We start from the raw sequence: 26459 nt of genomic DNA, 5'->3' as shown, positions 1-26459 counted from the left end.
CAACGCAAAGCTCCATCTAGAGCCAGTACAGTAAAAGCTCGTTAATTCGAACTTCACGGGACCAGGAAAAAAGTTCAAATTATCCGATGTTCGAATTATCGAATGGCCACAAAAAAACTGACAAGAACCATTTGTACTACAGTAAATGTACTGTATTCAGTCGCGCAACCAACTAGCTCGCATATTGAGCCCACCCAGCCCCGATTTAAAAAGAAAATAAAGGCGTCAGTCCTTAGCGCCTCCCTCCACGCAGTCATCAGGGTCCGCAACAGATTTCTTGGAGATGCTGGCAGCGCTAACCGCATGCTTATCTGTTGACTTTAGCTCCAGCAGGGGGAGGGGGCGGGGGGGGGGGAGGGGGGGAAGCAAACTTGGCAAAGTGCCAGCGCTTGTCCGGTTGTGCAAGCCTCCTTTTGCTATGAGGCTTGCTATGATGCTATGAGCGACTGGGGCAGGCGCCCTCTACTGCCACCCAAAAAGCCAGCGTCATGATCGCAGCTGACTCGCGTGCTTCCATTGACGACTGATGGGTGGAAGGATGGATGGCTATCGCAAAAAAAAAAAAAACATTTATCCCATAGTGCCCGTCAGAGACCATAGCCTTTCATGGGCGTTGGCTGGGACCGCGCCGACAGTACTTATACCTATTTCCAAATTAACAGGGTTGGAATTAACGAGTATTTAGTTGCGAGCTAAAGAGGTTGCACAGGAAAGAGAGCAGGCAGCCACCGCCGCGGCCATGCTGGCCAAGCACTGATCTTGCCGCGGCTGCCGTCCCCTCCCTCCAACACCGCCGGCCGCCGCGCCGGTCATGGAGCCTTCAAGTTTTACCCACTCTTCCATGGTTTTATCTGGTTCCATCTTCTGTCCCCGTTTTGGACGTGCTCGGCCTCTAAATATGCCTTCCAATTGCGGAGGTGTTCCTTTTTCTTTTTTTTTTTTTTTTTGTTGCCGCGTGATGTGCGCCAAGCTGTCCAGACGCGGCGGCGCGTAGTTCGAATTATCCGTAGCGGAAATTCGATTAACGGGCTTTTTTATACACAGATCTCTATGGAGCTTGGCCGGACCAAGTAGTGTAGTTCGACTTATCAGAAAATTCGAATTATCGAGGTTCGAATTAACAAGCTTTCACTGTACTAGCGAGCCATCCATGACGGCAATGCTCTTTGCAAGGCAAGCACACTCTGCATCTGCAATACTTCAGAAGCGACCAAACTGCTTGACCCAATCCTTCATCTGAGCAAAAGCAAGTGCCAGCTCTCTCCCAATGTTCATCCCCACAACACAGTGTTACCTGAACACAACAGCAAGCGTGACAAACACCAGGAGGTCCACATCACAGGGGCAAGACATGTACCGGCTGCATAGTTCTGCTTTCAAAGCCTCACCGCTGACCACTGGTGACCACCACAGCCAGCATGGTTTCTCCGCACAGGGCGCTGGCACATGATTTCTGCTTCCCTAAGATACGGGTGGGGAGAAAGGAGAACACGGCCGTACAAAGGGAAAAGGACGAGTGCAAACTTGCAACAGCTTTTATTTGAAGAAGAGCGCTTTTAAAGCTTAACCATGCGTAAAAGCGCAAATCACAAACACTCACAGTTTGACAAATATCAAGCAAGAAAAACTGTTGCACACGTTTGCAGACATGCGTCAAGAAAAGCCCTTTCACTCTGGTGGAGAAACACTCAAGGCTTCTACGAGGTCACTCTTCGTTTTGTCCCGGCTCCTCAGGAACCCTTTACACTGCAAGATGCGAGGCCTGCAGGTGACACGATTCTTGGCAGTGGTCTGGAAGATGGGAATCTTCTTTGTTAATAAATTTTTGTGCTAAAACAAGTGCTGCAAGAAAAGAGTTGTGTACAAGCAGCCGCTTACATGCAGCAAAGTACACATTGGGCAAACCAGACATTGTCTTAATGAGTGGCTGCGCCAGCACAAAATTCATTAAAAAAGGTTCCCATCTACCATGCCTGCGGCCATCACCTGTTGGAGTGCGAAGTGTCATCATACATCCGAAACCAAACATAACATGACCTCGCAGAAGCCTTTTGCATCAAGAGACAAGGAGCAGACTACAGTACATTCTCAGCCAGAGTGAGAAGGTTTTTCTCGATTCATATCTGTCAAACTATAAATGTTAGTGGTGTTCATCAAACAAAGGCTGTTGCAAGTAATTGCTCATCCCATTCCCTTTCTACATTTGTGTTCCCCTCCTGTGCTTCTCTGGAGCATTGGTTAAATACCTCAGCATCTTCTCAAGTTCCAGTTTAACATGGACTGGCCGCAGAAGGCACAAAAGAAATTATGCTTTCTGAAGCAACGCCATCTGGCCGATAGAAACACCATGCTTGAAGTGCATAATTTCCTCACGAGTCCTTCCCTAGACTATACAGTGAAATCTCGTTACTATGAACACCACATTAACGAATTTCTCAAAATAAATTTTTCAAGAATCCCCAGCAAATTTCCTGTTTTCAATGTAAAACTATTTCAGAATTACAAATTTCAATATAGCGTATATTTCAGAATAATCTACATATTTTTTTCTTCTATAATCTGGGAACATCAGCATTACAAATTCGGCTAAAATTAACAGCGCTGCAACTTGCAACTCTCGCGTGAACAGAAACTGCAGTTTCTGTGAACACGGTCCATAGCTATCATCAACACACATCTAGTGCCAGTTTCTAGCGCCACCACAACGCTTTGGTGTAATACGCAGTATCCAGCAGGCCTAGCCGAATGCTTTTTTTCTTCCTGTGTTGTGTGTCGCTAGTTGGTCGGTTGTTCGTATAATTTGCATGAGTGGGACGGTTTTTTTTTTTCTTTCGCAGCTTATTTTACTGCAAAGTTTGTGCGAGGCCTGACAATGAATGCAGCCAGCGAAGTGCCAAGAAGACAAAAAAGCCGCTTTCACTGAAAGAAATTGACAAACAAAAAAAGCGAATTGGCCTCTGCAGACAGCTAGCATTGCCCGTCGATCGACATGATCACTGACTTTCAAATTTCAGGGAGCAGTAAAGATGAGGTCATATTGAACTGTGATGTTTTTTTGCACTTAAACAAAGTCCGTACTTTCATCTTTCGATGCAATCACGCACCCAATAAGGTGTGCAAAGTTGAAGGTGTATGTACTGCAATGTAGCACGTGGTCGTGTTTACAGCATGCGGCAGAAGAAAACTGATTTCTTCATCAGATAAATCAGCTTCGAAGTTCGAAAAACATTTTCATTTAAGGTTTTGCTCGTCTACACATGTGCCTACTGCCAAGGTATGTTATTTTTTTACCTAGGTTTGACGACTGGTTTATAATCGCAGATTTTTCATTACAACAACGTTTCAAAATAACGAACGATTTTGTGCAGTCCCGCAGGATTTGTTGTATCGAGATTTGACTGTACATCATTTGGCATATTAAACAGAACAACGTAATCTAATTCAAGTAACAGAAAAACGCTATCACACAAGCGTAAATTTCGAGGGAGTCGGGGGGTCACGACCCTCGACTGCTTCGCAGAGGGGGGTGGGATGGAGGGACATAGCATGCGAGCCCTGGGCTGTGCTGAACAATTTCAGACATGTACATATAGTGTCATTTGGGAAACCCCGCGTAAAAATGCGGTTGTTAGGACACTGCGCCGCAGGTGCCACCGACAATGTGCCCCGATCGCATCCCGCCTTCCTCCAAGAACAAACTGAAAACGCAAAGTGAAACACATAACTCTGTTGCGCTTCTGGTTTTCACGAACGCCACCTAAGTGTTGCGTAATTTTTTTTTTTTTTTCAGTTTTTATTAAAGTTATACGAGAACAGAACGAGACTGCGCCTAACTAGAGCAGTACGATGTGCAAAGTGAACAGGCCAGAATTTCATTCATAAGGTTTGATTATGCTTCCTGAATAGTGTACTTAAATCAAGGATCACTTATGAAAAAAGCAGTGCTTATAGAACGAGAACAGAAGAGCAACACATATGCGCCAACTAGCCGGAATCAGCACTCTGCATCAGTTCATCTAAGTTCACATCTCCTAGCCGATCTGCTTCATTCCGGACAGAACACGAATATGCAAAAGCCGGAAAACGGATTGTCTGCCCTGTGAAGGCAAGAACGGCAAAATAATGAAACTTGCCTGGAGCTTGCATGACGTCATACACACCTTTCACTTGGACCGCACATTTCCAATAATATCCGAGGACACTGCCACAATTCAAACTTATTCACACACATAGTACACGAACGTCCTTGAGCATATAGAATTTGCAACAGCGCACCAAAGTGTTGTTTCAACAAGCGTCAACAACTTGAGTGGTCCGATCGAAAGGACACAGCAACACAAGCTGAAGGGCTACCCCAGCAGTTACTGCCGTTCGTTGTTTTTTTTTTCTTTGAGAAGGGGGGGGGGGGGGGGGGGGGGAGAGAGAGAGACTGGGCTGAAGGAAGACCCTTTCTTTGGACAGAGAGAGCGGGAAAGGAACGCACGGTGGTGGACGCGTGTGTATCCTTCAGAGAGAAATGTTGCCACGTCCATCCATGTCTCCACCCGGTGCCTCAGGGAGATCTAAGACCAGCCACAGCCGCCTCTTGAGCCCAGCCGTGGACCAAGCGTGCGTGGTCTGCCCACCGCTCGGGTATATATATATATTTTTTTAACAGCTTTACCAATGACAGCTGTCCTCGCTGTGGGGGGAGTCTAGCGCCTGTCGTCGGCGCATTGCCACAGGGTGCAAAGCCAGGCGCACACCGATTGTTTAGTGCATTATCTGTCGCCGCCCCCCCCCCCCCCCCCCCCCCAACCAGCGGTCTTCAAACGAAGCGCCGCCAACCAAAGCTCTAGGGCGTGCAGGCTGAGGTGTGCCCCGGCTAACAACGTTCCGGCTTACAGCCTTGTAGAACACTGTAGCCCGCCGAATAGAACATCTTCTTGCGGCCTAGTACGAGCTTCGTTTTTAGTTTGCTTAGCAACACACACACAGTGTATGTGTGTGTTAAGCACAAGACAGAAAAAGTAGCAAGCATCTCACTGATCATTCCACTGCCTCACACGAGAAGCGATCAACCGCCTGCACAACACGGGAAATCCGCGGAAGAGAAGAGGCCTCTTTCCTTCTACAGAAATGGCTAAGCACAATCAGGTGTACAAAAATTAGCGCTGTCATAGTTTCAACCTACCAGCTGGAAATCCCAGGACATACTATGACTACGCGGAATTGGGTTTCTTTTATCTCAGCTATCTGCTTTATTAATATTTAGTCAGTATTAGAGCGAATGTGGGGCGCTGAAGCTGAGGTAGTGTTGCGCGTTCGAGAGCAGGTGTCACGCAAACCCTTGAAGCCCGAAGTCTTCCTCTTCTTCAGACCTGACAGAGGTTTTAACAGTAAGCGAGACAGGTGCTCTCTGGCGCGACTCTAGCCTTAACGGCATGCATAAAAAGGTACTTCATCTCAGCTGGTCATCTTTATGTTAAGAAAATGTAGGGGCACTTATTAAAACGTTCTCATAATGTCCGAAGCTACAATTGCAGCCCGTTTTAATCAATTTCAACAAATGTGCCTGCATGGCTTAGGGGCAGCGGGTCTTACTCGAAGTCTAATCGTCTTGGAGGGCTGGGCTTCGACGTCACCCTCTCATCTCATAGGTCAAAAACACTCAGTACGGACCTCTCTAACCGAATGTGAATTGATGTTTTGTAGCTTTCCTCAAATCTAAAGCCTGCTTTGCGTCAGTTAAAAATTCCAGTTCAGCGGTAGCCCTATTCGCAGCATTGAACCTACATCACTTTTTCGCTTTATAATGTGACGTACCAAGCACAGGAAACCATGCTTTGGATAAGAAGCTGTTGAGAGCCGACAAACGTGGTCCACCCCTACAGTGAAGCTGATCATGGCAAATTAAGTAATGGCAAAATAAGAACACTGGCATGTTGCCGTAAGTGGGACTTTTAAGTTATCGGATAAGGCTACGGAGGCTTCAGTTGCTAACACAAGTGGTGAATTCCATCCTAATGTAGTATGCTTCGTATACTTTTCTGCTGAGTTCGAACACAAACTTCTTCAAGATTCCCCCACCGTTCTGCACAGTTCCCCACAGTTTCTGCAACACCCAATTTGTTCTGTGTAGCTTCTGACACAGGACATCGGTACAGTAAAAGCTCGTTAATTCGAACTTCACGGGACCGGGAAAAAAGTTCGAATTATCCGATGTTCGAATTATCGAATGGCCTCGAAAAAACTTACCAAAACCATTTGTATTACGGTAAATGTACTGTATTTAGTCGCGTAACAAACTCGCTCGCATAATGAACCCACTCAGCCCCGTTTGTGCCTACGAATCTGAAAAAAAAAAAAAAAAAAAAAAATAATAATAATAATAATAAATGTGTCAGTCGTTAGCGCTTGGCAAAGTGCCAGCACTTGTCCGGTTGTGCAAGCCTCCTTTTCAGTACGTTCGCTCATGCTGAGGCGGGCGGCGCCCTATACTGCCACTCCAATCATCGGAACGAACGGTGCTAAAAGCCTAGCACCGGCATCATGATCGCGGCTGACTCGCATGCATGCTTCCGTTGACGACTGAAGGGTCGAAGGATAGATGGCTATCGAAAAAAAAAAAAAGTTTAACCCATAGTGCCCGTCCGAGATCACAGCCTTTTATGGGCATTGGCTGGAACCGCGCCGACAGTACTCATCCCTATTTCCAAATTAACAGATTTGGAATTAAGGAGTATTTAGTAGCGAGCTAGGGAGGTTGCGCAGAAGAGAAGCAGGCAGCCGCCGCTGCGCAGCCATGCACTGACTTTGCCGCGGCCGCCGTCCGCTCCCTCCAACGCTGCCGGCCAGCTGCCACGCCAGTCATGGTGCCATTTAAGTTTTACCCACTCTTCCATAGTTTTACCTGGTTCCATCTTCTGTCCCCGTTTTGGACGTGTGCAGCCTCTAATTATGCCTACCGATCGCGGAGATGTTTTTTTACTTTTTTTTTTTGCCATGTGATGTGCGCCAAGCCGCCTAAACGCAGCAGCGCGTAGTTCGAATTATCCGTAGTGGAACCGACTCACGTTCGAATTAACGGGCTTTTTTATACACAGATCTCTATGGAGCTTGGCCGGACCAAGTAGTGTAGTTCGAATTATTCGAAAATTGGAATTATCGAGGTTCAAATTAACGAGCTTTCACTGTATATGGTAAACGACAACACTCTCCCTCGGGATGAACCTGCCTAAGTGTTTGCTACTGCATCCTTAGCTGCTTGTGCTTTCCTTGCACCATATTGCACAAGGCAGCCAGTTATTCGGGTACAGTGATGACTACTAGGACGTCACCTTTCTGAGCCACGTTTTTTAAGCGGTGAGAGATTTGGTAGTATTTTTATGCAATGACAACGAATCTTGTACCTTGCGCTTCTTTAGCGCAGCGGTGCTGCTCTACATCCGTAGCATCCCTGGCAAGGTCTTCTAAAACAGAGGTGACCACCTCAGAGGGAAATCCTGCATCGGTCAGTGCTTGCAGCCAGACATCCACACTATACATATAATTTCATATAGGCAGGATTTGTCAAGAGAGGCATGCGAGTAGATTTTAGCAATGCTCTTCTTAGGAACCTTGGAATGAGCTAACTGGTGGCTTACAATACCTTCCTTTTTATAGCGAGGCTGATACCTCCAGCACGCTTTGATTTTGCAAACAGCAGCATATGTATCTAAGAACTGCAAGCACCCTTGCGCACCCAACCCAAAAGCGCATTCGGCAAAGAATTAAACCCGTTTCAGCATTGTCATACCCCCCTCATGCGCGAGTCTGTGACAACATACAGCCTTACGATCTTTGGGCATTTGATGCATTATACTTATTCTCAATACAGAACAGATGCTAAAATCAACAAATATTAAAGAACCTTACTCCGGTACAGGACTACAACAGGTTAAAACAAAATGAGAACACTCTGTAGACTTTTGATACTGGAAATGAAAGAACTCTTGTGAAATTGTGTTCAATGCTCACACGCTGTAATTGTTACTTTCAAATTGATGTTATGTTAAAACCTATCTGAAGAAAACTGTCTTAAGAAAATAGAAAAAGTAAAACTTAATGCTATAGAAATTGCAGAAAAAAGAATGTGCTGTAATTACAAGCCGCACATATTAATGCACAATTTGAACATTTCGCTAATTCACAACAAAGCGAAAAATGGTAAAAGAAATAAGAAAATATTTTTTGTTTCATCAAACACATGACAAAGATTGCAACGGATATTGAACTGCGGTTTTATTGCAGCTATTATCAGCACATATTCACTGCTGTTTATTTTCCTTTAGTTTCGTTGCGAATTGTCATTTGCACAACTTGTGAAAGTTTTATGTAAAACCTTGCTAACCAAACAGTCAAGTAACACTGTCAAGAAACACTTCGCATGTGCCGGCTACTCATGCAAGCTATCCGGACGAGAAAAAAAAAACGTGGCAGGGTCCCAGCAGATAAGATCACCCCACCTCTGTCTTTAGTGTTCATTTCTCTTTTTCCCTAAATGGCAAAGAAACGTTAGCAGTTAGAAACGGTAGTCCTGTGTACTTTGCCGGTCCCGTCGTGTTCTGTGAGGCTGGAAACAGCAACATCGCTCTCTGTGACTCCTTGCCGCTTCCAAGGGTCGTTTTTAGACTTTTCTTCATCACGAGCGCCGGGGCAATTTTGTGGCTTTCATTCTTGCTTCTTCTATAGCTGCAGCGCCTGTGTCTCATTCCATTATATCTGTTTTCTATACAACACATGCCCAGTGGAGGAGAACGTGTGTTGTCACTCATGCCTTTCGGGTTGCCGCGTGTTTTTTCTTACTGCACAAACTATGCCTTTCATGGAACATTTGCCCTCGCCCCTCAAACTATCTTTCCCTCCCTCACCCTCCCCTCACCGCCCTTGCCCTCCCACACCCTCGTCCTCACGAATTTTTCAGCGCCGATCCTCCCTCGCCCTCACCTCACCGAGTCAGATCCTCACGAGGTGAGGGTGAGGACGCCCTCATGAGGATGCCCATGTCTGCCTTTGAGCACTAACCTTCAAAATATCAATGCTGAATTCGGCCAAGAAATACGATAAAATGGACTTTTAAAACGCCACAGGAGCCTTGAAATGGCCGAAAAAGGGTAAAAATTGCTCGAGCCTAACGCGCGCGCAGCGGGTGACGCTATTAGCTGACCGCCACCATCTTGGGCTTGTTTTCAAGCTTATTTCTTTGTGTGCTTTTTACAGCATCTCCAAATGATGTCGCTCAAGCAGAACAACTACTAAAGTTGCTGGAACTCTGAAAGTACCGCAATCAGCGGGCAGCATTGGGTCGTTGCCAGGAATGGTCCAGCGCGACGACCGTGTGTCATCTGCTAGACAAGCAAAGCTCCGCTATAGCTCATGCTGTCTCTCCTGCAAAGGTGTCGATTGATTTTGCGTGGAAAATAACGAATGATAGTATTAAAGAATGAAATCTTACATGGGTCGAGGGTTTATGAAAGCATTTAAAGCATCACACGACAGCTGCGCAGCCACACTCGTGTTCTTCACTCCTCGGGCGAGCGCGCACAGCAAGATGCAAGCTTGTTCCATAGCGCTTCGTTTGTTGCAGCGCAGGTTATTCTGCCTTATATATCCGAAAAGAGTCATTCTAAAAGGCTCGCAAACGCATGTTTTTGAGACCAGGAAAATTGTTGATAGCAGTCATATATGCCACGTTCATGTGAAGGCTCGCCTGAAATGTGATGCATATAGAAAGTTATCTCTTAGAGCTTGCTGTCTCATGCCCAACTGTACTTCCCTTCGTCACGTCGCGCAACAGCCGGTGTGTCAAGTTATACGGCTCCAACCCCACTGGCACACGTGACCAACTGTCTGAATTCACAATGAACCTTTTCGCGACTACTTACAAGGGGTGGAGGAGATGGGGAAAGGCGCCGCTAAGTAGCAAAGAATTAAAGCGCCATGCCAAGGAGAATATTTGAGTAAGTCTTTCCGTGCAGAGAAGCTGTGCGATTGAAAACTAAGCTAACAGAAGACTCCAGTAAATACAAAGATATGATGGGCTCTCAAAGTGACTGAAGAGACCACTGCGTGACCCATGCTCGCCAGCATGTTTGCAAGGCATTAGTCGCACAGCGAACTATCCGCAAAACCCAACGTTCATTCGTACCGCTCAAGCCATTGTACTTGAAAAGCACACAGCGAACTATCCGCAAAACCCAACGCTCATTCGTACCGCTCAAGCCATTGTACTTGAAAAGCAGTGTGATGCCCCCTCGTATGACCTTTCCTTGCTGTCGGCTCCTGATGTTAGCAAACATTAATGAACTCAAGGTTATTTAATTTAACACGGAACTCTCTCGGAGATTCGGCCCCCTGCATGGCCCGTGTATTGTTTCGGCAATTGCATGTTTTGCCTTAAAGGAAAAAAAATTCAAATGAGCAACATATATTAGAAAAGCGCAGATATATGTAGCTGCGAGACACTTACTCATTAGCCAATATGAATGACCTCCAGAAAAAACAATTAAGGGGGCACTTTGGCTCCTGGCGCACTGTTACGCATAGACTGCGAGACTGTGATTGACTAGTGCTTTATTTGGGCGTGTACTTTGACTGCGGAATTACCAGCAACCCAAAGTCCCAATTATGTAAGCATAAACTTTCACTAATTGCCTGTAACCAACTGCCTAATTAGCACAAGCACACTAATTAGCTAATTGGTGTATTGTACTTCAGTCATTTACCAGTACAAGGCATACTTATAAGTAAACCTTAGTTCCTGTTCAGCAAGCACTAATTCCCTAATTAGCTTTAAGGAAATTAGCACTACTATGCTAATTAGTGTAATTGACTATCACTTTGAAGTTATGTGATGTTAGGAAGATAGTGAGAGACCGGAAAGCGTGGCGTGACTTGGTCAATAGGGTCACGAAGAGTCGGACACGACTGAACGACTGAACTGAACTGAACTTGCTCAATTGTAATTATACCCTCGCTTATGTCAATATTTAAAAACTAATTAATAAATTGCCTAATTAGATTTTTAGGCTAACTGATTAATTAATTAGGTTAATTAGGCTAACTGGTAAATTAACTAAACTCAGTACCACTTACTTGGATCATCTCTACACAATCCCTTTAATTGGTTGCATGGTTACTAGCCCAAGTACAATTGGCTGCGTCTGAAATTTGCACACGTCACGACCATTTTAACCGACTGAAAAGCGTGACATTTCTGTGGACAACTCCTGCTTACAACGATGAGGCATTAATAGGCTCCTGCCTTGAAAAGCATGCGAAACATCTCCATAAACGTAGTTGTCATGGACAAAAAAATCTACAGCTAAACATACAATAGAGGCTCGCTAGGGATCTCAAACTAACTAATAAATCGCAGGATGAACATTTAGTGTCTCCGGTAACAGCTGATGAGTTCACAAAACACTTAACTCAGAAGCCGGGCATCCTTCGTTGGGACAAATTTGTCGTGCAAGTGCGATGCAGTCATACGATCATACTGTTCTTTGATTAACAAACTTTCCGCGAAGCGCTTTGCTCCATCTTCGTTGCTACATCCGAAGGCGCAACACCCCGGCATCCTCAGCCAACCCACATTATGCATTTTTGCAATATCAGACGAACTTAGTCGTAAAACACGCTGCCCGCGTACCGCCGAAGCCCTGCGCTGACTGCGGATCGTCTGATCGAGCGGACCATCTATGACGGGGCTTGAGCACGCGAGCGTAACTGAGGCCAATGGCCAGCGCCGCAGCAAAGAGAAAACAGCTGCGGTACTTTCAGAGTTCCAGTAACTTTAACGATGACAGTCGCAGGTTTTCTAAAAGCTGTTTTTAGTCTACTGATTGGCTGAGCGCACGCTCGCGAAGCGAGCCCCCTCGTCTAACGCTTCTCATTGGCCAGCACGACTGACTTGACTTTTTTTTTTTAGCGTTCGCCGTCGCAGCTGCTGCTTCACAAGTTTCGGATGCGCTTTTGCAATCGTATCAATCGTTCTCGTAGCCGGCGCTGGTCTTTAGATGTACCACGGCGGACGTAGCTGTATCAAGACTACATTAAAAATGAATGCGCCTAGCGAGTGCACGTCTAAGGACGAGTATGACGGCACGCTGCCAAGGTCACGTCGCATGTCACATCCGAAGCGTGTGTTCTCGGCCTAGCTGCAGCATGTCCGGCACCATATTGTTTGTGAGAGGTTCAGAGGTGTCCAAGACAGCATCGATAGCTGATACTCATGGTCCCCATCAACGTGGCTACTTCGTTTTTTTTATCACGTCACTTCAGACAGACGAGCTCGACGTCGTGCCGTTGCCCGCGTTCCTCAGCCCCAAATTCGGCGGACGGCTTCCTTTTTGTTTTTAGCAGATTGCCTAGAAATCACGTCACTGCGCTCAAGAAGTGTAGAAGTTCGAGCTTTAGCTCCAGCAAGGCACCCTGCGTGTGGCCCTGCATCCGCTGTACAGCAGTTTCATTCTGGAACATTAGCCACTTTTTTTCCTAATTTTTTCACGAAAATAGGCGGGGGGGGGGGGGGGGGGGGGTGCTTTAGAATCGCGAAAATAAGGTAGTATGCCGCTGTGAAAAATCGCAAAAAAATCACTTTTTAGAAAATGTGATTTGAGAAATCAGTAGCTCGTTATCTACCTATCTGCTAAGTTTTTCATCTCTAGGATCAGTATTTTAGTCACAATGCCAATTTAATTGATGTCACCCAAATTTGGGCCGAAAACGGCCTCCGAAACAACCCTTTTCCGCAAGGCGTAGCTCCCATTTTGTGCGCGCCCCCGTAGCCATCTTTCGTCTTCAAATTGCCGCCTCTGCTGTTTACATTCGCCCATTGGTCGCATAAAAAATAGCAAAAAAGAAAACGAGGCATTTGCAATCCCATTGGCTTTCGGGGGTGCGCGTGACGATAAGGCGTCACTGCATTAGTGGAGCTGGCTGACGGCGTCTGCTTGGCGAGCCCGAGCCGCGGGGAGACGGCGGAGACGTGACGCCGGCTGCGCTTAGTCTGAACCGCGAGGTGCATTCACAGCAAGAATTTGTGAAAAAAGTGACAAAAAAAAAATAATTGGTTAATCGTCTCAAGTGACGCCCTGCCCCGGCTGTGCGCGCTCATGCCGACGAAAGTCGTGCGCTGAACGATCGAGTGTATGAGCCTGAAGTAGTCCAAGGGTGTTCCTCAGCATGTGAGACTACTACTGCCAGCAGTCGCACCCGCCACGACAGTGATATTGCAGGCCGCAGATGAGCAGAAAGATAAGCTCAAAACAGAAAAAGCTTGAACTCGCACGAACTCCAGCAACGCAACGAAACGGTAGTCAGATTGTTTTCGTGATGACGACGGCATCGCGGCAGACAGTCCGCTTGGCGAGGCGGAGTTCACGATAGTCAGATCTAAACAGTTTGCAGAGATTGGCGAAGTGTAAAACATACGGCGGCAATATTCGCATTAAAAAAAGTGAATGTGGATAAGACATCGCCGTCAAACTTGTGTCCCGCAGTTTACGCATTGGAGAATGTCTTCGATTTGGTTTGGTTTGTGGGTTTTAACGTCCCAAAGCGACTAAGGCTATGAGAGACGCCGTAGTGGAGGACTACGGAAATTTCAACCACCTGGGTGGGGTTCTTTACCGTGCACTGGCATCGCACAGCACACGGACGCCACTCTGTTTCGCCTTCATCGAAATGCAGCCATAGAGAAAGAGATTGGTAAAGAGCGGACACTCTGCAAAAACTGGCCCCAGGAAATGATGCACGACTTGTTGCGCTGCCGCCGATTGATGGATAGAGGCACCAGCGCGGGCATGCACGGATGCGCGCGCGACGGCACTCGCTGCAGCGGTAGCCCGCCGGAGCAGACGACAGAAAGATGCCCAAGGGAGCGTGTCTGCTCGTGCCTCGCCGCGCCTGTGCGGCACAGACCGCATATTTTTATCTCTCGTGGGCTGCTACGCGGAACGACTGCGGTTTGGAACGACGTCAAGGTGAGCAATGTTTTTTGCTGAACTACGCTGAATTTGAAGCAGTTTACCATGACCACGCCAGCCAGTGCCAATTAAGTTTCGCAGCTCATGAACAGGCGCGCCGGCTGTTCAGGCATAAAGAAGTTCAGGCGCAGTTCGTAACGCCCCGGCAGTTTCCAACTACGGCGAGGTTTAATATGTTGTGTTCCTGCGAAACTGAGCTGCATTTTGAACAGTTTATCTCAGCACGCTGGACAAAGTGGCATGTGAAGGCACCAAGGCACGCCGTTGCGCCAACATGGCGTATTAGCCGGCCTGTGCGGCCAGGCCTGACGTGGTTCGCCGAACGGCTAGTTTTCCTAAGTGTCGCGTTTAACAGGGCGACGGCAAGGTGAGAAATGTTGCATTCTTGTTTTTCTTGTCAAACTGTGCAGTATTTCAGGCAATTTAGCTCAGTACGGCGGCGACTGCGCTTCACAAAGTCGCACGTGAAGGGCAAGCTAACAGGCATGACAAGGCGTGCTGGCCGCCGCGGTGACGTGACTTGGCGTGAGGCGGTTTTGCGTGGTGTTGAGTTTAACAGGGCAACCGCAAGGTGGGAATTGTTTCATTCTTGTAAAACTGCGAGGCATTTTGGGCAGTTTAGCTCAGCGCGGTGGGCTGCGCTGCACAAAGTCGCGTATGAAGGGCAAGCCAACATGGCGTGCTCGCCGGCCGCGGCATTTAATGGGACAACGTTAAAGTGAGAAATGTTTTATTATGCGGCAAGCTTCATTGTTTCAGCTGTTCAGTGCTCTTGAGGTATATTGTTAGTTTAATGGCTGTTATTTCACGTACTGTAGAAATGCATTTTCAGATAGGTTCGGTTAGCCTGCATTTCCTGACCTCTACGTTGCAAGGCCGAAGCACGGCAGATGCGACGAGTGAACGGTGTGGCCTTCCCCCAAGCGTCAGTACTCCTCTCTGCCTTGGACAATAAAAGTTACCCTTGCTAAGGTAGCCGCGACTGGGACTGTGTAGTTTATGTATAATGCCTGTTTTGTTATATATCATTTGCAATAATTCGGAAATCAAAGTTATGCTATTTGTCTCTACCTAAGTACTGTTTCTCGCCTTGTGTATTTTTATATTTTTGTATTGTGCACATCGCCTAATGCGTGCCAAGTTTTGTCAGTGCATCCGTCTACTTTTGTTGCGTCTCTTGTGTGTTTTATATGCAGCAAAATAAATGTTCATTTCACAAAGCACTTGACGTCTTTTAGCAAAACTGTTTTGCAAAGGCTGTGGCGCAGCTGCGTTGATGGCCAGTTTAGAGAACTGGGAATCGATTTTTCATGTTATGCATGCTGAAAATAAATAGAAACACTAGCAGACCATGTAATACCAAAATAATGCGCCAAAAGGGCAGGGAAGGACACAGCGCATGGCTAGCATTCAAATCGCGCGCCTTTCAGCAAGACCGGAAGTAGTTGCCGCCGGCCGCTTGGTGCACTACAGTCAAATGGGCCGCGGGGCCCTATTGAAGTGTCCGCTCTTTACCAATCTCTTTCTCTACGACGCAGCCGCCAAGGTCGGGTTCGAAACCGGGTACTCCGGCACAGTAGTCGGGCGTCTTACCACTGCACCACCCTGGCGGGGCAAGCGAGACACGTCTTCGTAGAGCTTGCTGCGCGATTGCGCCGATCGGACCTCGTTCATAAGCCTTAGTGAATGCACTTGCTTCCCGTGCAATGCAGAGCACTGGGAAGCAGCAAAGAGGCTCCAAATTAAATTTATTTTCCGCAATAAACGTTCCTCACCGCAGTCTTGATGCGAGGACATGCCAAAACGATGTACGTAAAAAAAAAAAAAAAAAAAAAAAGTCGCTGCCTGCATGCGACTCGCGCAGCCGAAAAAGTGACAACTGAATGTGCTGCAACTGCAAATCAAAATGAAAGACGACACTTGGGCGTTGGAAAGCAAAGGGACTACATTCCTGGAGGTTTGTAGCCATTTTAAATTGGAAATGTGTGCATTGCACCAGTGAATGTCTGTTAAATAATCCAGTTTCTTTTTTGCTCTTTTCTCAAAACATGCATTGTCGACCACTTGCAGTTTTGCGGCCTTAATATCTGGCACCTATTGCAGATATGATTTCTTTTTCAGCATGAAGCCAAATACGTGGAGCACACAATGTTGCAAGTAGATTTTTTAATTTCTTGTTCAAAATTTTTAAAATGGCTTTTTTTTTTTGTGACCATTATAGTGCTATATCTTGACCTTTGAACTTTGTTATTCAATAACACAAGAAATAATTGCTCAATCAAAAAATTGCTTGCAACATTGTGTTCCTCATTCTTTCTAGTGTCCAGCAATGTGTTCATCTGAAGTTTTTCTTCAGTGGTCATTTTGTAATTATTCTTGTAAGAATTAGACTGATTGGTTTAATTATCTCATGAAATAATTGGATCACAAAAGAAAAAATTGCAGTTTGGAATCTGCACAACAAACTGCACAAACCCACCAAGTTGCATCAATTTTGATCGGTAAATAAGAAAAATAGTTTTAAGACCAGTGTCCCCCCTTAAACTTTGTGCAAGTTTATTAATATAGCTAGACCGTTTTATCGTAGATTTTGAGTATTTGTTTGCCTTGAAGGGCACTGCCACGGGCATATGAAGTGGTAAATGAAGCTTCTCACGCTGGTTCTTGTAGTGGCATATATGGACTTTGTGGCAAGTTTTGGCAGCATTTCGTGAGTACTGTATAGCCTTTCTCAAAGAACAAAGCCTCACAATGATTCGATTTATATTGTCATAGCTGCAGTGTACCAAAACTTAGTTTGTTTCAAATTGCAAATGTATTTTTCTCAGTGTTGTTTCTGGACACTGGACTCAGCCTTACTGGGCTTTTTCTCTACATTCTCATTGAGTAACAAATTTAGTATCATTGCAGTCATGTTGATAAGATCAGGGGCGATTCTATATTTACACCACTCTATAGAGATTTTGCAAATTACCATTAAAATAATATTGCATGTCCAAAAACTTTGCTGGTATCCTAATGGCATACACTATCCTGGCCATGGGTAATGGTGATAGCTTCAATTTTAGTTGACATATTCAAAATCCGAAGACAGTTTTGAAAATGAGAAGAGCATGTAATTTTTGGTGAGAAATATCAACAGTGAGGCTACTGATTGTTCAAGTTATAATGAGTGGTCAAACTTGAAATGCTGTAACGGAACCAAGATGCGCTATAAAAAAGCAGCCACAGGAAAAAGCCAAGGACAGACAGAGCGCAAACTATCAACTCAGTTTGCGCTCTGTTGTCTCCTTGGCTTTTTCCTGTGGCTGTCTTTTTATAGCGCATCTTGGTTCCTTTAAAGCAATGCACCAACTCACCCAACAAGAAGTTCTTCTAAACTACTTGAAATGCTGTTTTCTTAGTTTCATATGTTTGGTCGATCTCTATAGTCTTACGCAGAGTTTTGGCAACTTCTTTTTAGTTCACACAAATAAATTAGGTACCATTCTCTTCAGAGAGAAATAAAGTATCCGATGACATTTTTAATTTTTCAGTTTAGGCAATGAATAAAGATCAATTTGAGATTAGTTTAATGAGCTCCAGTGTCAAATAATGAAGCCTTTTACCCTTGACATATGTGAGGATGACCTGCCTTTAGAGGAAAACGAAGGATGTCATCAAATGTCTTTGGCTATCAATCCATGTAATTAAAAGCAACGAAATGCAATGAGAAAGTTTATTAACTCTTTCAGGACCGCGGTCCCGATTTCGTGCAAAAATGCATGATCAAATTATGCGCCTTTTCAAACTCAATTTTCGCGCTGGAACCCGTTTCGCCATCTAGTCGAGTTGTTATTAAACATCTATACTTCTTGTTTTTGTGTGGTTTGCCTGTCTCTCGGCAGGCAGCGACGTAGGAGAGATTTGAATCTTAGACGCGGTAGCGGCCGAGATTCAAAAGCATGGCGTTGACGTCTCGTCAGGCTGCGCAAAGAAAAAAGCGTCTGTCACGCGACTCAGCTGCTTCGACAACGGATTTTTTCGAAGCAACTAGCAGCGAAGAGTCCGAGGATGAGTTATCAAGCTCTGATTTTAGTTCAGACAGTGATCCAGCATTGCAATCACCTGGACCGTCAACAAGTGTCCGAAGGTGAGTAAACCGTATCACTTTCTGCTCGCTCTCGAGTACTTAGGCAGGATCGCTATATGTTCTCGCTATTTTTTTGTGACTGGTAGGGTTTCCACAACCTACGGGAACAACTTCCTACCCTCGCGGCAGAAGAGTATCCAGTTTGCTCCCAGGCGTGAACCTGGCGTGCATCTGAACGAAGATGTGGGTGTTGCCCTCCGGACCACCACAAGGAAATTCCTGACCGCTCTGGACTTCTTTTTCCTTTTTTTCACGACTGAAGTAATCAAGACTAGTTGTGACAACACGAATAAATATGCTTGGATGATGATTTTGGAGAAGCCCACCCATGCCCGTCCCGATGAATCTTGGGAAGAGGTGACTCCTAGCGAAATGATAAAGTTCATTGGCCTTGTAATTTATATGGGCATCGTAATAGTACCACGAATCAAACAGTACTGGAATGTGGGAAGCGTCTATGGTGGTTTGCTGCCACCGCGAATAATGCCGCGGCGTCGCTTCATAGCACTCCTTGCGATGCTGCATGTCGCTGACCTGGACGATGCAACCCAGGTGTCAAAAGGAAAGCTTCGCTTCGTGTGGTGGCTTCTTCAGCACAAAGCACTTTCAGCCTCATCGAGACCTCTCTGTGGACGAACGAATGGTGAAGTCTAAAGGGAGTTCAGGGATACGGCAATATATCAAGGACAAGGTAACCAAATGGGGATACAAGCTGTGGGTCCTTGCTGACCCTGACACCGGGTATACAGTGCAGTTTGCGGTGTACACAGGCAAGCGCGAGCAGCCAGGGCCTCACGGGTTGGCTTTCGATGTAGTTTGCCAGCTGTGTGCTGAATACCTTGATCAGGGCTACAGAATTTTTATGGACAACTTTTACTTGAAGAAAACATCTCGAGCTAGTTGGTTCATCACAGAGCAAAACAGCGCAAACTTCACAATGGACAGAGAAGGGCAGACGAGACACAGGCGCTTTTACATCTCTACACACCTGTTCAGTCACCTGCTCGACCGGAAAACATTGGCTTGCGGAACTACTCGAAAAGACCGCACACGATGGGAAAAAAAAATCTAAACGAGGTGAAATTAGATGGTTGCGCGACCAAGAAATTCTCTACCTACAATGGAATGACCGTCGCGTAGTAAATATGATGAGCACGATGCACACCGCCAACGAGACAGTCACTGCAAAAAGAAGAGAAAGCGGAGGTACCTGGACCCAAATTTCTATCCCAAAGCCTTTTCTAATTCATGACTACAATTCTGGAATGCTTGGAGTTGATAAATCAGATCAGATGATTGGCTATTACAATGTACTGATGCGCAGTGTCCGCTGGTGGAAGACTCCAGAGTATCCAGAAGTCCCTGAGCTGGCCAGAAATGCTTCATATGACCATCTAGCTTTCAGGGAGGAACTATTGCAACAGCTTTTGCATCTTGAAGGAGCCAAGCAAGCTCGCGCTCCTCCACCACCACCTGCCACGCCCCCCCCCCTTCACAAGCCCCAAAAAGTGGAAAAACGCAAAAATTGCAAGCTGTGCTATCAAGAAACAAAAATTGAGGTGAAAACTACTGTTTTCTGCAGTGACTGCAATGCACATTTGTGTTTCAACGCATCGCGGAACTGCTTCCTAGAGTGGCACAGAGCGTGCACAGAGCGTGCACAGAAGTGAGCGGTGAGCAGTGATGTGAGAAATCACAAGGAAAAAAAAAAGTACATTAGCCTGAATTAGTTTTTTGCCTCAGAGTTATCTTAGAGGTGCTGTTGCACATTTTGTATATTCTGTAATTTTTTTAGTGGTGTTTTTTACTTTCACATGCAAAAATTTTCAACTTCTTTTGGTTTCCTTGAAGAACAATTTTTTGAATTTTTTTTATATATTATATATATGATTTAGTCATTTCAATTTATGTACAATAAAAGCCCAATCAATTAGCTTCAGTTTGATGTATGTTTCAACAGGACAGTGTAAACATTCTTTGAATAAAAAAATATTTTCAAACACGTGTCAGAATTGCCTTCTTTTGGGCGGTCCCAAAAGAGTTAAAGATGCGTGAGAATTTCACTAATTATGCTCTGGACTTTGTTAGATAACTTTTTGATCTAAGACCACCAGCTCAATTATGATTAATTTTTGAAGTAAGGACAGAAAACCACATGTGCGTGCCAAGTTTGGTGAGATTCTAGCCATAACTAAAAAAGTCAGTTTTAAGACCCTCGTCCCCTCTTAAATGATCAAATGTTTCTCCTGCCTTGCATGCCGGTGCTTCATGAGTTGCGAGCTGATGTTCTTGAACAAGCCAAACGAGAAGTGATGCTACATGCGTGCAGTGGTTCTCAAATTTCAGCATATTTGCCTTTCGTCTGCACGAAAATGTGAGAAGAGTCATGCACTGGCATCGAGCTTTTGCCCGCCAGCATGCATGCATGCGTATCCTGCATTAGCCCAGACTGAAAAAAGCACTTTCCAATCTCATCACACCCATCAGTTTGAAGAGCTGTGCTTAATTTATTTGTTTATTTATTTGTCTTTACCCTCAGGGCCGTACAGGCATTTCAGAGGGGAGTGGGCAAAAAGAAATACAGGAAAAAAAGAAACACTGCAAAAATCGGGTACATAAATAATACATCCTATATATACAATATTAGCTATGAAATCGGCAATAATTGTATTAGTAGACACAAAACTAGTAGTACTTATACAATGCAGGTTAAAGCTTTGCGAAAGTTATTTGTATCAGTAATAGATATAATTTCATTAGGAAGATCGTTCCATTCTTTGGAAGTACGGGGAACAAATGAGCGTAAGAAAGAATCTGTTTTGCATAAAGGGATGGCTACTTTGCAGGGATGATCAATGCGATGCGATATGTAATAGGGTGTCTGAAAAAAATTGCTGTGTAAGACGGAATGATAATATAACTTGTGGAATAGGGTTAGCCGGCAAACTTTTCGTCGTGAAGCCAATGATGGAAGACGCAAAATAGTTTTCATTTCTGTGACACTTGCTCCTCGGTTATAGTTAGAAAGAATGAAACGAGCAGAGTTATTCTGAACGCGTTCAAGTGCAGTAATTAAGTAATCATGGCTAGGATCCCAGACCGCTGCTGAGTATTCTAATTTTGGAAGTATTAAAGTTTTATACAGGAGTGATTTCAAAGTAGACGGGGCGCGGGAAAAATTACGTCTCAGATAACCTAGCGTTTTGTTAGCGTTGTTGATGATGTAATCTATATGAAGCCGCCAAGTTAGGTCGGATGAAATGTGGATGCCTAGGTATTTATAAGAATGGACGCTATCAAGTTCAATGTCATTCAGAGAGTATAGAGGGGACGAATTAGCAGCACGGGTGACACGCATTACCTTGCATTTGTTAGAGTTTAGTTCCATCAGCCATTGATTACACCAATTGATTATAGCCGTGAGGTCGCGCTGTAGAATGTTAATATCATTATCGTCTTTTATTTCACGAAAAATAACGCAGTCATCAGCGAATAAATGTATGTTAGAAGACACATAGGATGGAAGATCGTTTATATAAATTAGGAACAATAACGGTCCGAGTACGGAACCCTGTGGAACACCTGATAGAACATTAGCAAAGGATGAGTTGTAGCCGTTAGCGCAGACATATTGTGAGCGATTGGTGAGAAAGCATTCGATCCATTTGAACAAATTGGTGTCAATATTTAGGGGAAGTAATTTTTGAAGAAGCAACTGATGACAAACCTTGTCAAATGCTTTCGAGAAGTCTAAAAAGATGCAATCAACGACTGATGACTTATCCAGTATATGATGTAAGCTATTTGTAAAAGAAATTAGTTGAGTCTCACATGAATAAGTTTTGCGGAAACCATGTTGTGCAGACGAGAAGAATGAATTACTCTCAAGAAAGTTCACGAGTGTGGCGAATATGATATGTTCAAGTAATTTGCAACATGTACTAGTAATGGATATGGGGCGATAATTAGCAGGAGAGGACTTGCTCCCTGATTTGTGAAGTGGAACGATCTTTCCAATTTTCCATTGTTCAGGAAGTGTGCTTGTGTCCAGTGACTGTTGAAAAATATAAGTTAAAATAACTGAGCTATAGGCACAAGTGCTTTTTAAAAATTTTGCATTAATGAAATCATATCCTGGACTAGAATGGTCTTTTAGAGTATTAATTAGGCGAGCAACACCAGCTGTGTCAACAGTCACTGGTGGCATCACCAGGTAATCATGATAACATATAGTAGGAAGACTGGTACAGATTTTGGATGAAAAATTATTAACAAAAGCCTCATTTAACACTTCAGCACAGATATCATTATTAACCGATTCACCACATGAGTTTAACAAAGCGATAGGATTGCTGGATGTGGGATTGATTACTCGCCAGAATTTTCTGGGATTTGTTTGTAGCATCTCCGGTAGGGTGTTAAATAAAAAGTGGTCCTTGGCACTTTTTAGTGCCATTATGTATAATTTGGAGGCAGCTTTGTAGGCAGCCCAGCGCGAGTCAGTTGGTGAACGTTTTGCGATGCGATAAAGCCGTTTTTTCTTGTTTGATAATTTTTTGATATGGGCGTTGTACCATGGCGCATGCGAGTTAGAGACGATGTTGCGGACTGGAATATATTTGTTTGTTAGACGGGCAACTTCCCCTGCAAAGATATCCCAGTTTGACTGAATGGAACGGTCATGAAAGTTTGAAAGAAAAGATTCCATGAAAATGCATAGTTCATCATTTATTGCCACGAAATTTGCTTTCTTGTAGTCGCGTATAATCTTTTTTGCCTTTGCATGTTTGGGGGATGCCGCATTAAGGTGAAAAGTAATTGATAAATGGTCACTAATGCCTGAAAATAAAGTAATGTCTGATACAAAATCCGGTCTATTTGTCAGGATGAGATCAAGTGTGTTTGAGGCATTAGGTGATATTCTGGTTGGTTCAGTAATTAGCTGCGTCAACGAAAATAAGGAGCACAAGTTAATGAATTCATCACCCTGCGCTGAGAAGGGAGACAAAATGGGCATCGTATTAGTGTTCCAGGAAATGTTAGGAAAATTAGTGCTGATAAATAGATGTTTAGTGCTGTTTAGTGAATAAACATAATTCTTGAATACACTTTTCGTATTTCAATGGTAGTAGCCCACCGAGATGCCTTAGTGTCCGTTGTTTGCTTTCCCCCACTAGCAAACCCTTTCTCAACCCACACAGCCTTCTTTCTCCATCCACACACTTTTGGCCACTGAAAAGCCTGGTGGAGAAGCTCACTTCAGCTACCCTCAAGAGCTTGGGAAAAAAAAAAGTGAATTCGCGCTGTCCTTAATACAACAGTACATTCTGAAGCACCGTTTGATGCCTCCCGTGGCATTTCGCAAGTTCTTTATTTGCAATCCGCATGACTCACGTGGCCCTGTTGCCACATGGGACACGCATGCACCACTCTGGCTGCAGGGTAGAGGGTGGTAATTACTCCCTCTACGCCACCTTGGGGAATTCCCCTAAATCAGTGTGGATTCCTTTCGCCTACCACGAGAGTATTGGTATCGCAAGAACGCTGGCAGTGTACTGCTGACTGTGCCTGATAAGCTACCGGGTGCTGTTTAGGAGCTCCACAATTTTTGACCACGAGGGAACGAGAACATCCGCAATTTCGATATTTGTTAGGGACTTCAAATGGAAACATGCGGTACAACTCAAACCGAACAACAAATTCGCTCACAAACTATTTTAAGTTCCTATTTCTATTTCCATACTCACACTTTGTGTGACAGTCCTGAAAGGAGCGCGCAACCACCATTTAAGAAAGCACCAGCTTTAGTTTCCCCACAACAGAAGTTTTCCAATCACCCGGTGGCACAGATGTAGTGCAAAACTGAGCAAGCCTGCCATTTAGCTCTTAGTATAGTCATCATAAATTTTCTGCAGTCTTTACGGGGTATGTTGACGTGATTTATTTCAGTGTTATGCACGTGTGATGCACATTCGTTCGCTTTTTCATTCCCCCTGATCCTCACGTGGGCGCGGAGTCAGCACATTTTTATTATCTGTCCTTTTTTAATGGCTTTTACGACATTGTGGATGATATCTCCAATTAAGGGCTCAGTTGAATTTTTGTGGTGCAGTGCTGTAATTACACTTAAAGAGTCAGAGTAAATAACACTGTTTATGTTTTCTTTCATAATTTTTTCAACCGCTACAGAGACTGCATAACAATCAGCAGTGAAAATTGATGAACATTCAGGTAGTCGCACTGTCTATTCCCATTTGTCGCGAACTACTGCACTTCCAACAGATTTTTTTTGTTTTAGAACCATCAGTATAAAATGCTGTATACAGTGAAACCTCGTCGAACAGTTAAAAAATCGGAAAATGGTTCGCTTTATCCATAATTCGTAATATAAAATTTCGTAGAAAATACATGCAAGAGCAGCAAAACTCAATCAGAGAAGGCACAGCAACTCGGAGGGTGCCTACTTGGGTCATGTCCATTTATTTACGTGCAAAGATCTGCATTATCGCGGCCTGCTTTTTTGTCTTGATCGCGTTCCGTATCATGCCCTGTTCAACAGTTTGCAAACACTCAACAAGGGCAAACCCACTGCTCTCAATAGCACTGCAGTGGCGGCGCAGTAAATCCAATGCAGCAAGCGCTTCTTGTGAACTCTGAACGTTCTCATCATCTGCAGGGTCAGCCTGAGCACGGCCGGTCTCGAGGGAGAGCGCGCGCTCTTTCTTACGGCCTTCTCAATCGCCGCGGGAACAATGGGAAAGTTTCTCCTTGAGTTGCGCTCTCCGCCGCCGCAAGGGGTGCGACTTGCTCACTGTTCGCTCCGCGTCTGTTTCAGCGGCTTCGAGTGGCTTTTGCCTGGTTTCCCGCTGTCGCTCGCGAGTTTTGTTGTGAGTGCGGCCCCGAAATTAAAAAACACAGAAGGCAGATGCTGCAGCGGCATGTCGTCAACATACTACACACGTGAACGGATATAAAAAACACTGTCGTTCAGCAAACGTTCGACAAGCATGGCATACATTGTGGCATGGTAGCTACTTTCGCCCATTTTAATCCGAATTTTCCCCAAGCCTGTGCAAGAATAGGAACAAAAAAAAAAAAAAAAACTGAGCAGTGATTACATCGAAGCTTCTTCAAGGCTAACATGACAGCAACTCGTCTGCAACAGCAAAACCGTTTTTCAGCGCTAGATGCGAAACCATTCATGTAGTACCGAAGATGAAAATAATTTCATAAAAATGTAATGTAAATTGCAAAATGTTTGCATGAAGTATTAGTATAACAGTCAAAGTAAATGTTGTAGAGTTGACTTTTAAATGGTATTACAATTCATACATTAGCCAATGTGTGGTATTATAAACATTATTTTAATTTTGCAGACAAACATTGTTTTAATGAAATTTTTACACGATATTATGCTTATTATGAAAACAATAAAAAATGGTTTGATATTCATGACACCACTTGTGCTCGAAGTGGCCAATAAATGATGAAGGTGATACTCGATGCAGTGACTTACAAATGAGTTCACCTGCTATATCGGAAGTATGCAAGAAACTTCTGAAGCGTTAAAGAAGGACACTCTCACTGAAGACTCATTTCAAGCCTTATATAGCGACCCATTGAGGCTCTCTTCGGGAAAGTAAGGTTAATGTGCGGAAGGGAATGACATATGCTAGATGAGAGGGCCGTAACAGCTAGCGGCACATGACTACATTGTCAAGACGGTCGTTTAATCTGAGAACAAAATAAAGGCACTGAAGGAAGTGATGGCATCTCCTACCATCCCATTTCCCACTGTCACATATTCCGGTTTACCTTACGTCGCTGGATATATCGTTTAGTTAATCAACTTCGGGTGTGACGCTTGCGCTATCTTGAAACTAGCGAAAGAACCAGCCCCATGTAGTACGCTCTTCTACGAGGACAATATTCTAGTGGACTGCATTATCCAAAACCAGAGCTTGTTGCCCTATTGGACAAGCTTTTGTTTTTTTTTTTTTTCGAAAAAGCTGCTGTGCACCTACTACACACAAATGTTCTCGAAGTACTTAAGATTCTGATTCATTCAGCATTTCAGAATTCAACACTGAGTTGCCCTAAAAGAACTGACAACAGCTATGTTATTAGGTCCGCTTCTTTGATATTTGAAAAATTTCTCAAAATTCTTCTTCTCAAATAATTATACCAGGAAAGTGACAGAGAAGACCGAGAGGCCAACTCCTATGTGCACAAGCCATGCAGGAAGATTTTGAGACTGAATTTTCTAGACGCAGGTCGCATTTTGATGAATTGATGAATATATAGTGCAATGTGTAACT

At 44.6% G+C, this 26459-nt stretch overlaps 1 protein-coding gene across 7 annotated transcripts in view; it reads right to left on the bottom strand.

Annotated features, from left to right (window-relative positions):
* Positions 1-26459, bottom strand: part of LOC146171650 (uncharacterized) — a 121532-nt gene that overhangs the window by 22449 nt on the left and 72624 nt on the right. The gene's annotated exons all lie outside the window — the stretch shown is intronic.

This window comes from Amblyomma maculatum, unplaced genomic scaffold (genome assembly GCF_055883805.1).
Source record: "Amblyomma maculatum isolate TAMU_Amacu unplaced genomic scaffold, ASM5588380v1 scaffold_19, whole genome shotgun sequence".
In the NCBI taxonomy this organism is placed as follows: domain Eukaryota; kingdom Metazoa; phylum Arthropoda; class Arachnida; order Ixodida; family Ixodidae; genus Amblyomma; species Amblyomma maculatum.
Note: the sequence above shows the minus strand (reverse complement) of the source record. Positions and strands in the feature narration are given on the sequence as shown.